This window comes from Heptranchias perlo, chromosome 9 (assembly GCF_035084215.1).
Source record: "Heptranchias perlo isolate sHepPer1 chromosome 9, sHepPer1.hap1, whole genome shotgun sequence".
Lineage (NCBI taxonomy): Eukaryota > Metazoa > Chordata > Chondrichthyes > Hexanchiformes > Hexanchidae > Heptranchias > Heptranchias perlo.
In genome coordinates, this window is record NC_090333.1 from 48,027,245 (window position 1) to 48,048,123 (window position 20,879).

The 20,879-nt window shown below is 47.6% G+C and overlaps 1 protein-coding gene across 5 annotated transcripts in view; it reads left to right on the forward strand.

Annotated features, from left to right (window-relative positions):
- The window catches only part of wls (Wnt ligand secretion mediator), a 108,566-nt gene that overhangs the window by 2,820 nt on the left and 84,867 nt on the right, over window positions 1-20,879 (forward strand). For 3 of the 5 annotated variants that reach the window (XM_067990344.1, XM_067990348.1, XM_067990345.1), the window contains exons 2-4: window positions 9,851-10,010; window positions 10,126-10,278; window positions 15,039-15,148. The gene's annotated coding sequence lies outside the window, so the exon portion shown is untranslated. The remainder of the gene's footprint in view (window positions 1-9,850; window positions 10,011-10,125; window positions 10,279-15,038; window positions 15,149-20,879) is intronic. The other 2 variants (XM_067990347.1, XM_067990346.1) reach the window with 1 other exon arrangement.

Here is a 20,879-nt window from a genome sequence, read left to right on the forward strand (position 1 = left end):
CCCGCCCCGACACACACACACTGTAGCATCATCTTCAACAGTGAAAACTGATGCAAAGTATCCATGTAGCAGTTAAGCTATATCCTGATCCTCAAACCTCGCCTGGTCTGCTAAATCCTTCAAAGGATCAATAACATCTTTAATCATTTCCTGACATAACTGAAACAAACTTTACTCTCTCTTCCATAATTTTTTTTATGCCTTCTTAGCATTTCTAATAGCAGTTTTTGTTATCCTCAACTTTATCTCATACCTTTCCATAACTCTCTTGACAATTACTTGCTTAATACTTAGCAATGGAAAGGAAAATTGTGCGGGGTGTACAACCGGTGGCCGATCCGCTATTTTCCGCCCAGTGGTAAAAGTTAAAATCTACACTGAAGTTTTCCTGCCCATGAGTATCAATTTAAATAAACTCAACTTTTCTTCCGTATCACAGTTATTTCTACCTACAGCATACCCCAATCTATCTTCCCCAAATCTCCCCTCATACTTGAAAATTGAGCCCTGTGAAAACTAACATTAAATTATTTGCCGTAGTAGAAATCTGACGATACAGTGATCACTATTGACCAAAAGCTCCCCATCATGGGGTTCAGGTATCATCCCTGGGCCATTGCTATGGAATAGATTATTTTCCCAACATGTTGAGTAAGGAAGCAATCATTGACAGCAAATACATGTTAAAGTATATATACTAAAGTATATATGTGTCTTGGCAATGCAAGTGTGTAGATATTGGGTGAGAATTTTGCTCAGCTCTGATGCCACTTACCAGTTGACTGAGCAGAGACTGAGGTGTCTTCCCGAAATATGGAGAAAAAAATTGTCCCTGGGTGGTTTGCAGTGCCTTCTTGAAGCTACAATGTGTCGCAGAGGCAGCAGCCAGGGAGCAGGCTATGAATCTTCACTCTCAGCTACAGAGCTGTCAGGTCAGCCAGACAAATAAAGTGACAAGCTTATCAAAGAAATACCCACCTATAAAAATGTAAATTAAAGCGAGTCTCTTTACACCTGTACATGATAGTTGCTTTGGGCTTTTCTCATGTAACAAATGATTACATTGTTTGTGCCTCTGTCATAAAGTTGGTCAAAGTCTCTGGTCTGGAACTAAAACTTTACAATTGCTGAAGACTTTGTATAATTACATTTATTCAATAAGTTTTTTAATTTAGTGTTCCATAATATTTGCAAAACCTGTTGCCGGAACTTTCAACTTTGGAAAGGAAAGAAAAGGTGAATCGGGCGGGTTGTAGAACGGGTGGCCGATCTGATACTGCCCATTTTATGCATATGTGGAAGAGGTTGAAAATTTCGCCCTGTGGGATCGATTTTAAGTTTTGGACAGCCTACCAGTGGAGCGTGTGAGCAGCCCGCCCATTCTGGGGGCAGAGGCCACTGGGCTGCAGCAAGTTTAGTCCGGGGTGGGGGTGCACATTATTTTGTGGGGCCTAGAGGAGCACTCCTGATTCCTCCTCGACCCACAAAAATAATTAAAATAATAAGATATATAGGACCCTATATATATTAATTGTATATTGTAGGTGATTGGCTGGTAAGTATAATAGCTTTTTTTCCTCTGAGTTAGGGAAGGAGGTAAAATTAAATTAAAAGCTGGGAGCATAAAACTGTTTGTTTATTAAATTTAATAACAACCTAGTTTATTAACTAGATTAATGAAACTATCGATAATTGATTGAATAAAAACCATTTATCATCGGTTCGCTGGAGAGAATAAAGAGTGAGGTAAGAAAACCTAAAGTGAGGTCAGCACTAGGGAAGGAGCTGATTGGTTGGTATCTGGTGAGTGTTGCTTTTTCTGGTGAGTGCTTTTTTTAAGGCTTAGTTTATTTCTGTTAAGTTAGTAAATAATCTAATAAATCGAGGCATGGCAGGGCAGCTCAGACCCGTCGAATGCACGGCCTGTGCCATGTGGGAACTCCAGGACGCTTCCTGTGTCCTGAACAATCACAGGTGCAGGAAGTGTCGTCAGCTGGAGGAGCTCGAGCTCTGGGTTTTGGAGCTTGAGCAACAGCTGCCGTGACTGCAGTGCATCCGCGAGGCTGAGAGTTTTGTGGATAGCACGTTTCAGGAGATGGTCACCCCGCAGCTTAAGAAAGTGAAGGCAGAGAGGAACTGGGTGACCGCCAGATAGACAAGGAGGACCAGGCAAGTAGTGCAGGAGTCTCCTGGGGGCATCTTGCTCTCTAATCAGTACTGGTGAGGGAAAGGGTTCCTCTAGAGAGTGCAGCCAGAGCCCGGACCAAAGCACTGGCTCAGCTGTACGGGGGGGAGGAGAAAGGTCAGGAGATCAATAGTGATAGGGGATTCTACAGTTAGGGGAGCAGACAGGCGTTTCTGCAGACGCGATTCCAGGATGGTATGTTGCCTCCCTGGTACCAGGGTCAAGGATGTCACTGAGCGGCTGCACAACATTCTGGAGGGGAAGGGTGAACAGCCAGAGGTCATGGTCCATATCAGTACCAACGAAATAGGTAGAAAGAGGGATGAGGTCCTGCAGGCAGATTTTAGGGAGTTAGGAAAGAGATTAAAAAGCAGGACCTCAAAGGTAATAATCTCCGGATTACTCCCAGTGCCATGTGCTAGCGAGTATAGAAAAAGGAGGATACAGCAGATGAACGTGTGGCTGGAGAGATGGTGCAGGAGGGAGGGCTTTAGATTCCTGGGGCAATGGGACCAGTTCTGGGGGAGATGGGACCTGTACAGGCCAGACGGGTTGCACCTCAACGGAGCTGGGACCAATGTCCTTGTGGGGAGGTTTGCTAGTGCTGTGGGGGAGGGTTTAAACTAATTTGTCAGGGAGATAGGCACCAGGATGTAGCATTGGAAAAGAGAAACAAAGTGCACAAAGGATTGGGAGAGTATGATAGCACTAGAATAAGAAATAGTACAGTATTAAGTGGGATCAGACTAAGAGAGGGTTCAAGAAAGTCTAAGATTGGTTTACAGTGCATGTGTGTAAACGCACGAAGCGTGGTAAACAAGGTTGGTGAGCTGCAGATGCAAATAACCACATGGGAATATGATGTCAAGGAAGCATTTGACCGAGTGTGGCACGAAAAGAGCCCTAATAAAATTGAAGTCAATGGGAATCAGGGAGAAAACTCTTCAGTGGCTGGAGTCATACCTAGCACAAAGTAGATGGTAGTGGTTGTTGAAGGCCAATCATCTCAGCCCCAGGACATCGCTGCAGGAGTTCCTTAGGGCAGTGTCCTTGGCCCAACCATTTTCAGCTGCTTCACAATGACCTTCCCTCCATCATAAGGTCAGAAATGGGGATGTTCGCTTATGATTGCACTGTGTTCAGTTCCATTCGCAACCTCTCAGATAATGAAGTAGTCCGTGCCCGCATGCAGCAAGACCTGGACAACATCCAGGCTGATAAGTGGAAGTAACAATCGTGCCAGGCAATGACCGTCTCCACCAAGAGAGAGTCTAACCACCTCCCCTTGACATTCAATGGCATTACCATCGCCGAATCCCCCACCATCAACATCCTGGGGGTCGCCATTGACCAGAAACTTAACTGGACCAGCCATATAAATACTGTGGCTACAAGAGCAGGTCAGAGACTGGGTATTCTGCGGCGAGTGACTCACCTCCTGACTCCCCAAAGCCTTTCCACCATCTACAAGGCACAAGTCAGGAGTGTGATGGAATACTCTCCACTTGCCTGAATGAGTGCTGCTCCAACAACACTCAAGAAGCTCAACACTATCCAGGATAAAGCAGCCCACTTGATTAGTACTCCATTCATCACCCTGAACATTCACTCCCTTCACCACCGGCGCACCGTGGCTACAGTGTGTACTATCTACAGGATGCACTGCAGTAACTCGCCAAGGCTTCTTCGACAGCACCTCCCAAACCTGCGACCTCTACCACCTAGAAGGACAAGAGCAGCAGGCACAGGGGAACACCACCACCTGCATGTTCCCCTCCAAGTCACACACCATCCTGACTTGGAAATATATCGCCGTTCCTTCATTGTCGCTGGGTCAAAACCTGGAACTCCCGAACTAAAAGCACTGTGGGAGAACCTTCACCACACGGACTGCAGCGGTTCAAGAAGGCGGCTCACCACCACTTTCTCAAGGCCAATTAGGAATGGGCAATAAATGCTGGCCTTGCCAGGAAAGCCCACATCCCATGAATGAATAAAAAAAAGATAACAGAGACCTGGCTCAAAGAAGGGCAGGATTGAGTACTAAATATTCCTGGATACAAGGTGTTCAGGAAAGATAGGGAAGGAAAGAAAGGAGGGGGGGGAGGTGGCTGTTTTGATTAAGGAGAATATTGCATTGCTGGAGAGAGAGAATGTCCTGGAAGGGTCAAGGACAGAATCTATTTGGTTAGGGTTAAGAAAGGGTGTAAGGATAAACCCAGCAACTACAGGCCAATCAGTTTAACCTCAGTGTGGCAACTTTTAGAAACAATAATCCGGGACAGAATTAACAGTCACTTGGATGAGTGTGGATTGATTAGGGAAAGCCAGCAAGGATTTGTTAAAGGCAAATCGTGTCTAACTAACCTGATAGAGTTTTTTTGATGAGGTAACAGAGAGGGTAGATGAGGGCAATGCAGTTGATGTGGTGTATATGGACTTTCAAAAGGTGTTTGATAAAGTGCCACATGGTAGGCTTATCATCAAGATTGCAGCCTATGGAATAAAGGGGGCAGTAGCAACATGGATACAGAATTGGCTAAGAGAGAGGAAACAGAGAGTAGTGGTGAACGGTTGTTTTTCGGACTGGAGGGAGGTGTACAGTGGTGATCCCCAGGGGTCGGTGCTGGGACCACTGCTTTTCTTGATATATATTAATGACTTGGGTATACAGGGCACAATTTCAAAATTTGAAGATGACACAAAACTTGGAAGGGTAGTAAACAGTGAGAAGGATAGTGATGGACTTCAAGAGGATATAGACAGGCTGGTGGCAGGGGCGGACACGTGGCAGATGAAATTTAATGCAGAAAACTATGAAGTGATACATTTTGGTAGGAAGAAGGAAGAGAGGCAATATAAATTAGAGGGCACAACTCTAAAAGGGGTACAGGAACAGAGAGATCTGGGAGTATATGTACACAAATCATTGAAGGTGGCGGGGCAGGTTGAGAAAGCAGTTAAAAAAGCTTACTGGATCCCCTGGGCTTTATAATAGAGGCATAAGTACAAAAACAAGGAAGTGGTGATGAACCTTCATAAAACACTGGTTCGGCCACAGCTGGAGTATTGTATCCATTTCTGGGCACTGCACTTTAGGAAAGATGTGAAGGCCTTAGAGAGGGTGCAGAAGAGATTTACTAGAATGATTCCAGGGATGAGGGACTTTAATTATGTGGATAGTCTGGAGAAGCTGGGGTTGTTCTCCTTAGAACAGAGAAGGTTGAGAGGAGATTTAATAGAGGTACTCAAAATCATGAAGGGTCTAGACAGAAACTGTTCCCATCGGCTGAAGGGTCAAGAACCAGAGGACATAGGTTTAAGGTGATTGGCCAAAGAACCAAAGGTGACATGAGGAAAAGCTTTTTTACACAGCGAATGGTTAGGATCTGGAATGCATTGCCCGAGGGGGTGGTGGAGGCAGATTTAATCATGGCCTTCAAAAGGGAACTGGATAAGTACTTGAAAGGAAAAAATTTGCAGGGCTACGGGGATAGGGCGGGGGAGTGGGACTGGCTGGATTGCTCTTGCATAGAGCCGGCACAGACTCATTGGGCCGAATGGCCTCCTTCCATGCTGTAACCTTTCTATATTCTAAAAGGGGCCGACCACCTGAAACAGGCAGGAGATTCGGCTGCCCAGCGATAAGCCCCTGTAAAAATGGCAGCGGGCCGATAGTCGTCATTAACGGGGCGATCAGTCTATTGACCCCATTTGAGGCCGTTACCGATCCCATTTTGAATGCCAATTTTGGCAAGTTAAAATCGACCCCTATGTGTACCTTAAGTACAAGCCTCTATGATCTTTAGATGGCGCTATTTGTTTATTTAAAAAAAACAGACCAGCATTTACCAAGATTAACAAAGTTCTGAGCTGATTTAATTCACTGCAATTTTTAAATTATTTTCTTCATCCAGTTTTCTCCCTGAACTCTTCTCTTTCCTGTACTGTTCATGGGTGCTGGCAACCCTCCAATAGTTTGACTGGATAATTCATGTATGTGCAGACTATTCAACCAAAGACGGTGGAACCATTGACCCTGATCCTGTGTTCACCCGATAACAAAACACATGCAGTTTCAATTCACTACATAGCAATTAGGAGCATAAACCATGGCAGATTTGTCCCCCTCCCCAGTCTGGAGACGTCGAGGTCAGCTAACTCTGCACAGACCAGGCTGGAACTTCTTAGACTTTATGGGATCGGTACGATACTAATTCATTTATCAATGAGCCACCTGGGGGAGTTCAACATGTGTCTGTGCTGCTTTGCAACCGTGACATTATCTGAGTTCCCCGAATGGCTGAATTGGTAAGTGTACTCAGTACAAAACTGAAACCAGTAAAGTCCCACGTTTGATTCCCAGTAGTACTGAGTTGCCTGAACTCAACTGGGGGCTGGTTTAGGCAATAACATTAGCCTCATTGCCAATGAACTAGGGAGAGTAAATCTTCTGATTGCTATCCAGTGACTCCTGCCAGAAAGTATGGATGTCAAGTTATTAGGCTCAACTGTGATGGCATTCCCAGTTGAATAGTCCACCAACACTCCTGTCTTGGCTCACACATGAATGATGGGGAACTGTCGCCTAAGAAGTGCCAGCCCATCAGGGAAATAAAATAGAAAATTGAGGGGAAAAAAAGAGCAAGCAGTTTGTCTCCTGTCATAAGTACGCAGTGCACTGAAGGGATGTTAGCTAGAAAGTATAATTAGGGAAACTTTAATGATAACATGCATGCTAAACAGCGGAAGCAACATTCTGTAGACAGAGCTAAGCGATTCCACAACCAACGGCTCAGATCAAAGCTCTGCCGTCCTGCCACATCCAGTCATGAATGGTGGTGGACAATTAAACAACTAACGGGAGGAGGAGGCTCTGTAAACATCCCCATCCTCAATGTTGGCGGAGTCCAGCACGTGAGTTCAAAAGACAAGGCTGAAGCGTTTGCAACCATCTTCAGCCAGAAGTGCCAAGTGGATGATCCATCTCGGCCTCCCCCCCGATATCCCCACCATCACAGAAGCCAGTCTTCAGCCAATTCGATTCACTCCACGTGATAATCAAGAAACGGCTGAGTGCACTGGATACAGCAAAGACTATGGGCCCCGACAGCATCCCGGCTGTAGTGCTGAAGACTTGTGCTCCAGAACTAGCTACGCCTCTAGCCAAGCTGTTCCAGTGCAGCTACAACACTGGCATCTACCCGACAATGTGAAAAATTGCCCAGGTATGTCCTGTCCACAAAAAGCAGGACAAATCCAATCCGGCCAATTACCGTCCCATCAGCCTACTCTCAATTATCAGCAAAGTGATGGAAGGTGTCATCGAAAGTGCTATCAAGCGGCACTTACTCACCAATAACCTGCTCACTGATGCTTATTTTGGGTTCCGCCAGGACCACTCGGCTCCAGACCTCATTACAGCCTTGGTCCAAACATGGATGAAAGAGCTGAATTCCAGAGGTGAGGTGAGAGTGACTGCCCTTGACATCAAGGCAGCATTTGACCGAGTGTGGCACCAAGGAGCCCAAGTAAAATTTAAGTCAGTGGGAATTAAGGGGAAAACTCTCCAGTGGCTGGAGTCATACCTAGCACAAAGGAAGATGGTAGTGGTTGTTGGAGGCCAATCCTCTCAGCCCCAGGGCATTGCTGCAGGAGTTCCTCAGGGCAGTGTCCTAGGCCCAACCATCTTCAGCTGCTTCATCAATGACCTTCCCTCCATCATAAGGTCAGAAATGGAGATGTTCGCTAATGATCCCACAGTTTTCAGTTGCATTCGCGACCCCTCAGATAATGAAGCAGTCCGAGCCCGCATGCAGCAAGACCTGGACAATATCCAGGCTTGGGCTGATAAGTGGCAAGTAACATTCGTGCCAGACAAGTGCCAGGCAATGACCATCTCCACCAAGAGAGAGTCTAACCACCTCCCCTTGACATTCAACGGCATTACCATCGCCGAATCCCCCACCATCAACATCCTGGGGGTCACCATTGACCAGAAACTTAACTGGACCAGCCATTTAAATACTGTGGCTACAAGAGCAGGTCAGAGACTGGGTATTCTGTGGCGAGTGACTCATCTCCTGACTCCCCAAAGCCTTTCCACCATCTACAAGGCACAAGTCAGGAGTGTGATGGAATACTCTCCACTTGCCTGGATGATTGCAGCTCCAACAACACTGAAGAAGCTCAACACCATCCAGGACAAAGCAGCCCGCTTGATTGGCACCTCATCCACCACCTTAACATTCACTCCCTTCACCACCGGCGCACTGTGGCTGCAGTGTGTACCATCCACAGGATGCACTGCAGCAACTCGCCAAGGCTTCTGCGACAGCACCGCCCAAACCCGCGACCTCTACCACCTAGAAGGACAAGGGCAGCAGGCACATGGGAACAACACCACCTGCATGTTCCCCTTCAAGTCACACACCATCCCGACTTGGAAATATATCGCCCTTCCTTCATCGTCACTGGGTCAAAATCCTGGAACTCCCTTCCTAACAGCACCGTGGGAGAACCTTCACCACACGGACTGCAGCGGTTCAAGAAGGCGGCTCACCACCACCTTCTCAATGGCAATTAGGGATGGGCAATAAATGCTGGCCTACCAGCGATGCCCACATCCCATGAACGAATTTAAAAAAAAACAAGGAGTGATTTGTGGAGACCGAAATATGTCTAAATGGTGAGGGTGTTTCTGCCTATATGACACACCAGTAGCTGTAACCAGTGACGACCAAATCCGAGTTTGCACATCTGGACCACCCCAGAGTCTTGATGACAGGTGTTAAATATCAAACTTTATAATAACCCAGCAGAACGATTAAGAATCAAACCAACATAAATATATTGGCCTAGAAATTCCATGCAGTAAGTTACACCACTTTGAAACCAATGGCAAGATGTTTACACCAGTGTTTTCCAATAGGAAATTGCTGACTCGTCACAAATGTGCCTGCGACGACACCGCTTTATTCACATGCACTAATTTTAATAGAGAACACCTTACATACACTCATTGCCCTCGTAATTCGAGTCTGCCCATTTTTCATTGATCAATCCCTGCGCCTGAATGGATTGGCCCGAGGCGCACCCGATATTGGGCCTCGGGCCTCATTATCATCGAGCTGGCGAGCTGCAGACACTTAATAGGTGTCCCCAGGCAGTGAAGAAGAATGGAACATCGGGCTGCTGCCCTGCCAGAAGCAGCCATCAGGTGAGTGTTTAAAGGCAACCAGGAAGGAGTCGATCAGGAAGTGGAGCGAATGGGAAGGGGAGTGATCGAGAAATGTTGGGTGTGGGTGTACGTTGGGGTTGATGTTTAGTTCGGGAGGGTAGGTGATCAGATTGGTCAGGGGAGGCAGAAGCTTGGATCGGGTTGGGGGGGTTAGCGTTGGCCGGCACAGGCCTGCGTACCGGGTTTGGGAGGAGCACTCCTGATTTTTTTTTTCCTATACCAATATGGCAGGCGACACACTTCTGACTCATAATGGGTGTGCACTTCTGCCTGCCATATTGGAGGTACAAGAGGCCATTTAGAGCCTGAAAAACAGGTGCTACATTTGCATCTCCCTCACGGTCACCCCCACCCACATCAATGCATGCAACGGTTCACTATGCAACCATCACTCAATCACGCCTCTCTGTGTTTTGCCTTGATAGGAGAAGAGATGCCAGAATGCCTGGGAGAGGGCAAGGACCGGAGGGGGCCCGCCACACCAGGTGGTCTTAACAGATGCGGAGCATCAGGCATTGGAAGTAAGCCGGACGCTGGAGTGCCTGTCCGTGGCGGACGCCGAGACTAGGGGCGCACAAGCGGCTGGTGACAGAAATCTAACACTCAGCACTCATGATAGCGAACGATCTTAGCACCATTGGCATCTGCAGCACCTCAACATCTGTCCACCTGCTTAATATTGCTTTGTGTTCTCTTGCAGGGCTATCTGCGAGCGCCGTGACTGCGGAGGACGATTCCTCAGACGACCTGCCGGCCTCTAAGGGTGCATCGTCACATCTGAGCCAGCCATCCACCAGCGCAGATACACACACCTCGGTGCGTCCCCGTCCTCACTTAGTTGGGCTTGCACATGGTGAGTCACCACACACATGTGAGCACGAGCAGATCCTGGTGGCAGGGGCAGCCGCGGAGAGTCCACGTCGGTGGGAGCACTCTTCTCCAGGCTTTGCTCAGCTGGACCCAGATGCTGAACCCTGGGGGCCAGCCATGAAAAGGAGAGTCATCGAGGGCCAGCAGCACATTGCTGAGGTACTGGAACAGTTGCCACGCGCACTCTCCACAATCGCGCAGTGGATGGAGGAGTCCAACTCCTGCATGAGTGGAATACTGTCACACGGACGTGAAGGCATCTCTGAGATAGTGTCACGGGTAGGTGCGGGAATGTCTGCGATGGAGGAAAGACTAGCCTCCATCGAGCTTCAAGCATGGCTCAACAATGAGTCCATTCAGGGTGAGCAACATTCTGCCACCTTAAACAGGCTGACAGATACCTTACAACTGGCCTTCCAAGACTTCACACAAGTCCTCCAAACTGTCGTCCAGCAGGGTGGAAGGAGTGATGTGGGCCTGGGCCAGGAGAGGGATGATGGTGAAAGGGGACATGGAAGTGGGGACGCCACTCAAAGTGCTCCCACGTCTCACCTATTGACCCCCTCTCAACCAGTACCCGCAATGCTGCCCCCTCTCCAGGTGGCTGAGTCTGCCCCTGCACAGGTGCAGGTGGAGCAGTCTTTGGAAGGGCCCTCACGGTCACCGAAACCCAGAGGCCATCCACGCAAAGCATCTCATCGCTCAGAGCATGGACAAGAGCAATCTGCCACTACCTCTGCTGAAGCCACAGGGGTAACACCACGTAGGGGTTCCCGTAAACGTAAGGCGAAGGTTTTGTGAGCACAAAGGGGATGCACAAGGGTGTAAGACAAAATGTCATGTTTTTGATTTACTTTCGTTTGTTTTGCAAAAAAACATAAAAATTTGTTATCACCACAACTGCCAAACCGCAAATCTTGTCTGGCTTGTGCAATAATTCCCTTTCCAGAGGATCACCATGAAGACCCACACCTGATGCCACCCATTGTGTCACTGCAGAGTGGTGTAGGTGTATTTGCAGGGGTCTTTTATGCAGACGACTGAGAGACGCCAGCGATGTCCCCGGTGGCACCTTGGAAGGATCTGGAAGAGAAGTTGTTGAGGGCAGTGGTGACTTTGACAGGTAAGAAGATGGTGCTTGTGCCAGCCGGGAGCAGCTCGGCATCAAGGAGGCTGCAGATGTCCACGACTACACGTTGAGTGACTGTGAGCCTCCGTGTGCACTGCTCCTCAGAGAGGTCCAGGAAGCTGAGCCTCGGTCTGTGGATCCTGTCACAAGGGTATCACCTTCTGCGACGCATCTCTCTCTGTGGTTGCCCTCCCTCCTGCTGTGCAGGTGAATGTGTCACAGCACTGTGTTGTGCAGCTCCAGGTGTCAGAGGTGGACGGTGAGGCTGCTGATGCTGTTCGTCCTTCGAGGGAGGTCATGACTGCAGCTACGGCGGCCCCATCCGGAAGATGTACGTTTGAGGGGGTCCGCAAGGTAGGTAAATTTGTCTGCACACTGGGGTTGAGGTTGCAAGTTGATGATTTTTAGTGTTAGGAGGAGGGTGGTGGAGGCCAAACTTTGTCCAAAGTGACAGAGTGGCCTCCTGCAATGAGTGAGGGTCTCCCCACCCACCTGTCAAATGGACCTTTGCAGTTGCCAAAGGCTGGTGGCTGCAACACGTCCATTTCAACTGGGAGTGTTTCCCCCAGTATGGGAAACACACTCAGTTTGGATGAAAATCCCACCCCTCCTAAAATATCCTCCAGATCAGGTCTCCTGACAACCTGAAGTATCAAATTAATTGCTTTAAGTTGGATCCCGCCGGCTTTAATTGCCGGTGGGAGTCCCGTGTGCGGGAGCTGCGAGCGCATCTAAGCGCATCATTGGGGAACCCGGAAATGGGCGGGTTGGAGCTGGGCTCCGGACCCATCCCGGGAATCCCCAATTTTCGGAGCCCCCCCACCACGAATTCACCCGCTCGGTCATCCTAAAATCGACCCCCAAATGTTGTGACCCCATTGTTTACTTGGCTAAGATCGGTCAACTCAGCAGAGACCAGGGATCTTCCTGCTCTAAATGCTTGGTACCACACCAGACAGTGCATTTATCCATTGAACCATGAAAGAGCTCAACAATTGAATTTTATAATGTCGAAAAGAAGCAGATTCCAATCTTCAAATGATTGCAAAAAGCAAAACCAAAAGTAGTATGTCTTCTTGTATTCCTCATGCATTTCTAGGCAGAAAAAAAAAGCTTGTCACCTAATGGCAATCTTCTCTCACCTCTATCCTCCAGCCATTTTCTTCCCATTGCAACCTTTCTTGTTTCTATTTTAGTGATTATGGTAGTTGCTCCACTGAACTTTCTTCTCTTGTTCCACCTAAACTTCAAATTCTCCATTCTACATGCCCGTCTTCTATAACTCTGGTGGCAGTCCAGTGGAATTCGGAAAAAGGTCGGGGATCAGATACACCAGGTCCCGACCAAAACTGGGATTTCCCGTTTGACCTTGTAAGAGGCAGGATCTCCTTCCTCTCCTTACAAGGCCAGTGATGTGGAGGGGGTAAAGGATACCCTACATTGGGAGTTTCCACTTTTACAGCCCTTATGCGACTTAATATATGACTGCAAGCCAGTACATCCAGTGAAATGAAGCATACCAGCTTCCAAAAGGTTGCAGTGGGTCCCACCAGGGCGGCCAGGACACAGAAGTGGCCTGAATTCCAAAGATTAAAAAATGAAAAAAATTCTAGTACCAACCCCCTCTGTAAGGGGCAAAAGAAGGCTGTGATTCGGGTCTCCGGCAATGGGGGTCAGGGGGCAGATATCCCCAACTGGATATCAAATGGTCCTTGGAGTTTCCAGCAGTATTGGGCAGGTGGAGCTAAAGTTGTGCCGTACTGGCGCAAGGCCCTCTGGCCCCGTGCAAATCTGGTTCCACCCGACAGATCCTGCATTCTCCACTAGGGTCAGCACTGGAGGACTGCAGGAGCAATCCCTACCTAACTCCTGGGAGCGGATGTTGTGTATTTTCTGTGCCACCATCTCCTATTCAAGCTCATTTTTCAAGCCTTCAGACTGTGGGACTCCTTACGTCCATCAGTCTTCCTTTCTTCTACAAGCTTTCAAAACCTTAGATTGACATAATCTTCCCACTATTCCTTGATTTAACTCAACTTCTACTGTTTTCATCCAATGGATCTTGGGCTTCAACCTAGATCTTGCAAGGAAAAGCTATATATAACCAGACTTACAGATAATTTAACAGACTATAGTATCTCTGACTGAAAACTCAAACATAGAAACTACAGATCACAGCATTGCCAGCAGGATTGATTTGAGTATCAGTAATATACTGTATGGATCCAGAAGGCTGCAGTTTCCCGCATTTTTATTTTTCAACACTTTAAACCGACTCTTAAAATACTTTCTGTATAGAGCTAGTTCATACATGAAATACTTTCAGCAGAAATTAATAACACATTACCACAAAAAGCACCACGCAACGTTGGTGAATCTTGACTTTACGTTTGACCTGCTGCCTGCATATGTGAGAAACTACAGATCAATTTTTCGTTGGGTAATGGAACATGTAATTAATCTGACATCATCTCTCCACTAACAGGCAGGTGAGACTGACTCCTTTAGATGAGAGCTGACAGCTCATTTCTTTCAGTGAGTAGCTGCTCTGCTAGTTGTCTGGCTGTTGATTTACCTGCAATGGTACCACTTCTTTCCTGCTGACTTTGAATTCCCCAGAAGTATTTTTTCCCCTGTAATATTTTCTCGTCTCCTCTTCTAAAGATACTGACTCATATTAGGGTACAGTACCATGGCCGTCAATTACCTTTCTGGTAATTACCCAAGTAATCATTCTATGTGTATGAACCTACACAGTAAGGGATAGAGTTTACACGGGGGTTCCACCATCTCACACCGTAACATCGGCTAAAGACATCAATTCACTGGGGTTTCCGCTGAAGCTTCACTGGTTTGTGGGAGTTTGGGAGAATCTCTGTGGAAATTACTGGCATAAATGTTTGCAGTTTATTTGAGCGTGGGGTGCGGAGATATGACAGCCAATCCTTCTGGCTGTCACCCCCGCATCTCTTGCATACAACTTATATGCTCCCATATTGTAGCTTACCTGACTTCTACACACTTTCCAGTAGGGGTCACTGGATAGCAATTGGAAACAGGAACTCTAGCTGATATTTTAAATTTCACCAGCTCAAGCTGAGATCTATTAAATTGAGCTAACTCGGGGTTAGAATCTAGGACCTTCAGGGTCTGAATAGCTCAAGAACATATCAGATACTCCATTTACCCACTGAGTCATAGGAGGGGCTCATTTTCAAATAATTATCTTGACCACTAAGAACACTAACTTCTACAAAATAAAATAGTTTGTGATCAACTTGAAAGTGTTTTAGCAATGCCAAATAACTACAGCAGGAAATCAAGCACTGTAATACAGCTATACATCATATGTATTGCAAAGTTTGGATTGAATCTTGTCATCCAAAAGCAGACATTGTGGCTTTTTCATCACTTACATCTGTCTGGTAATTGGTTAGACAGACCCAGAATGGAATTAAGATTGTTTAAAAAAAAAACTCCACCAAAACCACCCGTATTCATGTGTGAATTATGAAAACCATCAGCCTGAGTATAAATAAATGTCTGACATTGATTTTATTTTCTCCCCTTTTGCTCTCCTAATGCATCAACTTTTCCTGGAATTTCATCCTCAGGCACTTCAGCCAAGTGGCCATTCTTGCTGCATCATTAGAAAGAGATCCCAGTCTTCATTACTACCGGTGTCCCCTTCTAGAATGTGCATGTGTGTGCACATGACTGCCAGGTGAGGACAGAGTCCGGTTTATCTATGATGATCTCCATGCTCAAAAGTCTTGCCAACACTAACTGTCAAGGCTTATGTATTAAGAACAGCTACTTTGAAGAGGCAATGGGAGGTGTCTGATGTCTGTATAACTGTACCCCAGCATAACATAACAACATAGGAACTTAGGAATTGTGAGACCAAAAAAGACCAAGGTCCATCTAGTTGGCCTTCTACCATCCTGGTAATTGCATGATGCAATGATGATGAGTCGCGTCTACTGCCACCACTATGGCGGCAGTAACACATTTTGGTATTGCCACCGACAGGATGTGGGAGGACAATACTTACCCAACCCTGTGTCAGGAATATGTAATTTGATCACTCCTGCTGCAGAGTAATTCAGGTTCTCTGGAATGTATAATTTGATCCAGTCATTGTCAGGCAGGCTATAGAGTTCAGACAAGGCACAGTGCTAACACTGCCGAGTTCAGGGAATAGACAGCGCTAACCCTAACGAGTTCAGAGAATGCACACCGCTGATTCTACCGAGTTCAGAGCACACACAGCGCTGATTCTACCGAGTTCAGAGCACACACAGCGCTGACACTACCGAGTTCAGAGAACACACAGCGCTGTCACTGCTGAGTTCAGAGAACACACAGCGCTAACACTACCGAGTTCAGAGAACGCACAGGGCTAACGCTACTGAGTTCAGAGAACACACAGGGCTAACGCTACTGAGTTCAGAGAACACACAGGGCTAACGCTACTGAGTTCAGAGAACACACAGGGCTAACGCTACTGAGTTCAGAGAACACACAGGGCTAACGCTACTGAGTTCAGAGAACACACAGGGCTAACGCTACTGAGTTCAGAGAACACACAGGGCTAACGCTACTGAGTTCAGAGAACACACAGGGCTAACGCTACTGAGTTCAGAGAACACACAGGGCTAACGCTACTGAATTCAGAGAACACACAGCGCTAACACTACAGAATTCAGAGCACGCACAGCGCTCATGCTACCGAGTTCAGAGAACACATAGGGCTAACGCTACTGAGTTCAGAGAATAACACAGAGCTAATACTACCGAGTTCAGAGCACGCACAGCGCTAATGCTACCGAGTTCAGAGAATGCACGTGCTGACACTACCGAGTTCAGAGCACGCACAGCGCTAACACTACCGAGTTCAGAGCACGCACAGCGCTGACGCTACCGAGTTCAGAGAATGCACGTGCTGACACTACCGAGTTCAGAGCACGCACAGCGCCGATGATACCGAGTTCAGAGAAAGCACAGAGAATGCACACGCTGACACTACTGAGTTGAGAGAACACACAGCGCTGACACAACCGAATTCAGAGAACACACAGCGCTAACACTACCGAGTTCAGAGAATGCACGGCGCTAGTGCTACCGAGTTCAGAGAACACACAGTGCTGACACTACCGAGTTCAGAGAACACACAGCGCTAACACTACCGAGTTCAGAGAATGCACGGCGCTGATGCTACCGAGTTCAGAGAATGCACACACTGACACTACCGAGTTCAGAGCACACACGTGCTGACAATACCGAGTTCAGAGAATGCACAGCGCTAATGCTACCGAGTTCAGAGAACACACAGGGCTAACAGCACCGATTTCAGAGAACGCAAGAGCTGACACTACCAATTTCAGAGAATGCACAGCACTGACACTACTAAGTTCAGACAAGGCATAACTCTAACATTCACAAGTTTAGAGAACGCACAGGGCTGACATTATCATGTTCAGATAGGAAGGTGTGAGGCCATGGTGGGATTTCATCATGAGAATGAGAATTTTAAAATCAAAGTGTTGGTGGACCGGGAGCCAATGTAGGTCAGAGAGCACAGGGGTGAAGGGTGAACAAGACTTGGTGCGAGTTAGGATACGGGCAGCAGATGGACGAGCTGAAGTATATTGAGGGTGGAAGATGAGAGGCCGGCCAGGAGAGCATTGGAATAATCAAGTCTAGAGGTAACAAAGGCATGGATGAGGATTTCAGCAGCAGATGAGCTGAGGCACGGGTGGAAATGCGTGATGTTGCGGAGGTGGAAGTAGGCGGTCTTGGTGATTGAACGTATATGTGGTCAGAAGCTCATCTCAGGGTCAAATAGGACGCCAAGGTTGCGAATGGTCTGATTCAGACAATAGTCGAGGGAGGGATGGAGTCAGTGGCTAGGGAACGGAGTTTGTGGTGGGGGCCGAAGACAATGGCTTGACAACAGGAGAGAGCAGCTTTGAAGGGGTAAAGAGACAAGAAGAAAAAAGGGGAAATAGAAGTGATGGGCTCGGGTCCAGTATGGCAGCCAAAACGTGCAAGTGAATGGACACGGAAACTCGAGTTACATAGGCATGGATACATAGCAAGATTGGGATAGATATGTCCTGGTAATAAACAGGGAATAGAGAGGAGACAATAGGAGGGAGTCCTAAGTTAAAGTCAGAGGTCCCATGGTGGGATAAGGTTGACGTAGATAGGGTGGAGTCAGCTTGGAGCTTCAACGAACTGATGTCCAGGTTTGGAGACAGGTGTGGAGGGCAAGCCTCCAATTTCACGTGTTTTCATTTTTGTTAACAGTCTCTTATGTGGAACCTTGTTGAATGCCATCAGCATGATCTGATAAAAACACCCACCAAACTCCCCTGTCTGCTGGAGGAGTGAGGCCTCCACATTGAGCAGCCCCCCACCTTGCTTTGACTCTGAAAACACTCCATGCCAGGCCAACCCAGCAATTGTCTAGTGGGTCCCATCAAATATGTGGCCCTTGAACAGGCACTGCAAGATCATGTGGGGGGCTGTAGCCATTTCTCTGTGAGGCTGAATTTGACAAATCCATGGCATTGATTATTTTACATAATTTGAGCTGCAAGGTTGGTTTAGTGAGGGCACATTTCATTTAACGAGAACGGATAAAGGTGACGTCATTGAAAGTGACTAGCAGAGCTGTAGGTTTTTAGCATGCGCTGGATGACCTGGCACATGCGCAGGACGAGGAGGTCACTGGTCAATCGAAAACTGGAAGTACCCACACTGTCACTAATCACTTCCAGCAAACTAAACACTCTGGGAGAGGGCTGCGGTGACTGATGGGGCATTGTGTGCGGGTCATGGATTGTTTTCAGGTTTATTGGGTAGAAATTGAGGGCGGGGGAGTCACCTTTTACATTACAAAGTGAATAGTGAACACTACGTCCGATGACATCACTTACCGCACATGCGCCGGGCTTTCCGAGAAATCAACTTGCTACCATTCATGCTCAGGAGTGTGATCCATCTTCCCATTTTTTTTTATTATTCATTCATGGGATGTGGGTGTCGCTGGCGAGGCCGGCATTTATTGCCCGTCCCTAATTGCCCTTGAGAAGGTGGTGGTGAGCCAACTTCTTGAACAGCTGCAGTCCGTGTGGTGAAGCTTCTCCCACAGTGCTGTTAGGAAGGGAGTTCCAGAATTTTGACCCAGTGACGATGAAGGAACGGCGATATATTTCCAAGTCGGGATGGTGTGTGACTTGGAGGGGAACGTGCAGGTGGTGTTGTTCCCATGTATCTGCTGCTCTTGTCCTTCTAGGTGGTAGAGGTCGCGGGTTTGGGAGGTGCTGTCGAAGGAGCCTTGGCGAGTTGCTGCAGTGCATCCTGTGAATGGTACACACTGCAGCCACTGTGCGCCGATGGGGAAGGGAGTGAATGTTTGGCGTGGTGGATGGGGTGCCAATCAAGCGGGCTGCTTTGTCCTGGATGGTGCCGAGCTTCTTGAGTGTTGTTGGAGCTGCACTCATCCAAGCAAGTGGAGAGTATTCCATCACACTCCTGACTTGTGCCTTGCAGAAAAGCTTTGGGGAGTCAGGAGGTGAGTCACTCGCCGCAGAATACCCAGCCCCTGACCTGCTCTTGTAGCCACAGTATTTATATGGCTGGTCCAGTTAAGTTTCTGGTCAATGTTGACCCCCCGGATGTTGATGGTGGGGGATTCAGTGATGGTAATGCCGTTGAATGTCAAGGGGAGGTGGTTAGACTCTCTCTTGTTGGAGATGGTCATTGCCTGGCACTTGTCTGGCGTGAATACTACTTGCCACTTATCAGCCCAAGCCTGGGTGTTGTCCAGGTCTTGCTGCATGTGGGCTCGGACTGCTTCATTATCTGGACTGCGTTCTCTCCCTTTTACCCCCCCCCCCTCCTTAGACCTGGATCACATTCTCTCCCCTCCCCTCCACCTTGCTCTACTCCCTCGGGGCTCCCCCCTTCCCCTGCTGCTTCTGCTTACCCTCACTGATTTTGCTTCCTCTTCCCCCCCACTTCTTCCCTTCCCCTCTGCTTCTCCCCACCCCTGCTTCTGCTCCCTGCTTCTCCCCCTCCGCCTTGCTTCTGCTTCTCCCCTTCTTCTGCTCTCCCCTTCCGCCCAGCTTCTCCCCTTCCTCCGGGCTCTGCTGTCCTCCTCTTTATGACTACCTGCATCAGCTGCATTTTTGGTGCTCGGCCTCTGGTCCGGGCTTTTAGTGAACGCCAGCGAGGACAGTTGGTGACCTACAATGCGCATGCACTGCCCAACACGCTCCAGGCCCAAGTGCGCAGGCACTAGTCCCTGGCACTAGTCACAGTGATGATAATGGAGTTGTTGACTAATCGTGGTAATCACTCTCTTTCAATTAGTCTACGACAGACCCAGACATGAGAGGAAAAATCTCAGTGGTGGAAAGCTTTGGGAACCATAGGTCCAAAGTAACATGTTGCTCCTAAGCATGCTACACTTACCATATGTCATGTCTTAAATTACTCACATACTGTAGCCCAAAATATTATTTTCTGAAAGAAATCAATCTAATTTGCATTTGAATAAATCAATTCTATCTCCTTGCACCGTCTCCCGAGGGAGCATGTTCCATAGATTTGCCATTCATTCACTGAACTAATCATAGAAAGTCATCATAGAAAGTTATGGCACAGAAGGAGACCATTCGGCCCATCATGTCCGTGCCGGTGGTAATGTGATAATGGTGGTAATTTTAACCCCCGCATGATGCACTTCCATTAGGGGTTGCTGTTTAATGGTCAGTAGTTAATGGTCATGTTATAAGCAATGATTATGTAAATTGGGCATGTTCTCACTGGAAAAGAGAAGGTTGAAAGTTAATATAATTGCTCTTTTTCGGTTTCTAAAGGGACTAGAATCATAGAATCATAGAATCATAGAAGTTACAACATGGAAACAGGCCCTTCGGCCCAACATGTCCATGTCGCCCAGTTTATACCACTAAGCTAGTCCCAATTGCCTGCACTTGGCCCATATCCCTCTATACCCATCTTACCCATGTAACTGTCCAAATGCTTTTTAAAAGACAAAATTGTACCCGCCTCTACTACTGCCTCTGGCAGCTCGTTCCAGACACTCACCACCCTTTGAGTGAAAAAATTGCCCCTCTGGACCCTTTTGTATCTCTCCCCTCTCACCTTAAATCTATGCCCCCTCGTTATAGACTCCCCTACCTTTGGGAAAAGATTTTGACTATCGACCTTATCTATGCCCCTCATTATTTTATAGACTTCTATAAGATCACCCCTTAACCTCCTACTCTCCAGGGAAACAAGTCCCAGTCTGTCTAACCTCTCCCTATAAGTCAAACCATCAAGTCCCGGTAGCATCCTAGTAAATCTTTTCTGCACTCTTTCTAGTTTAATAATATCCTTTCTATAATAGGGTGACCAGAACTGTACACAGTACTCCA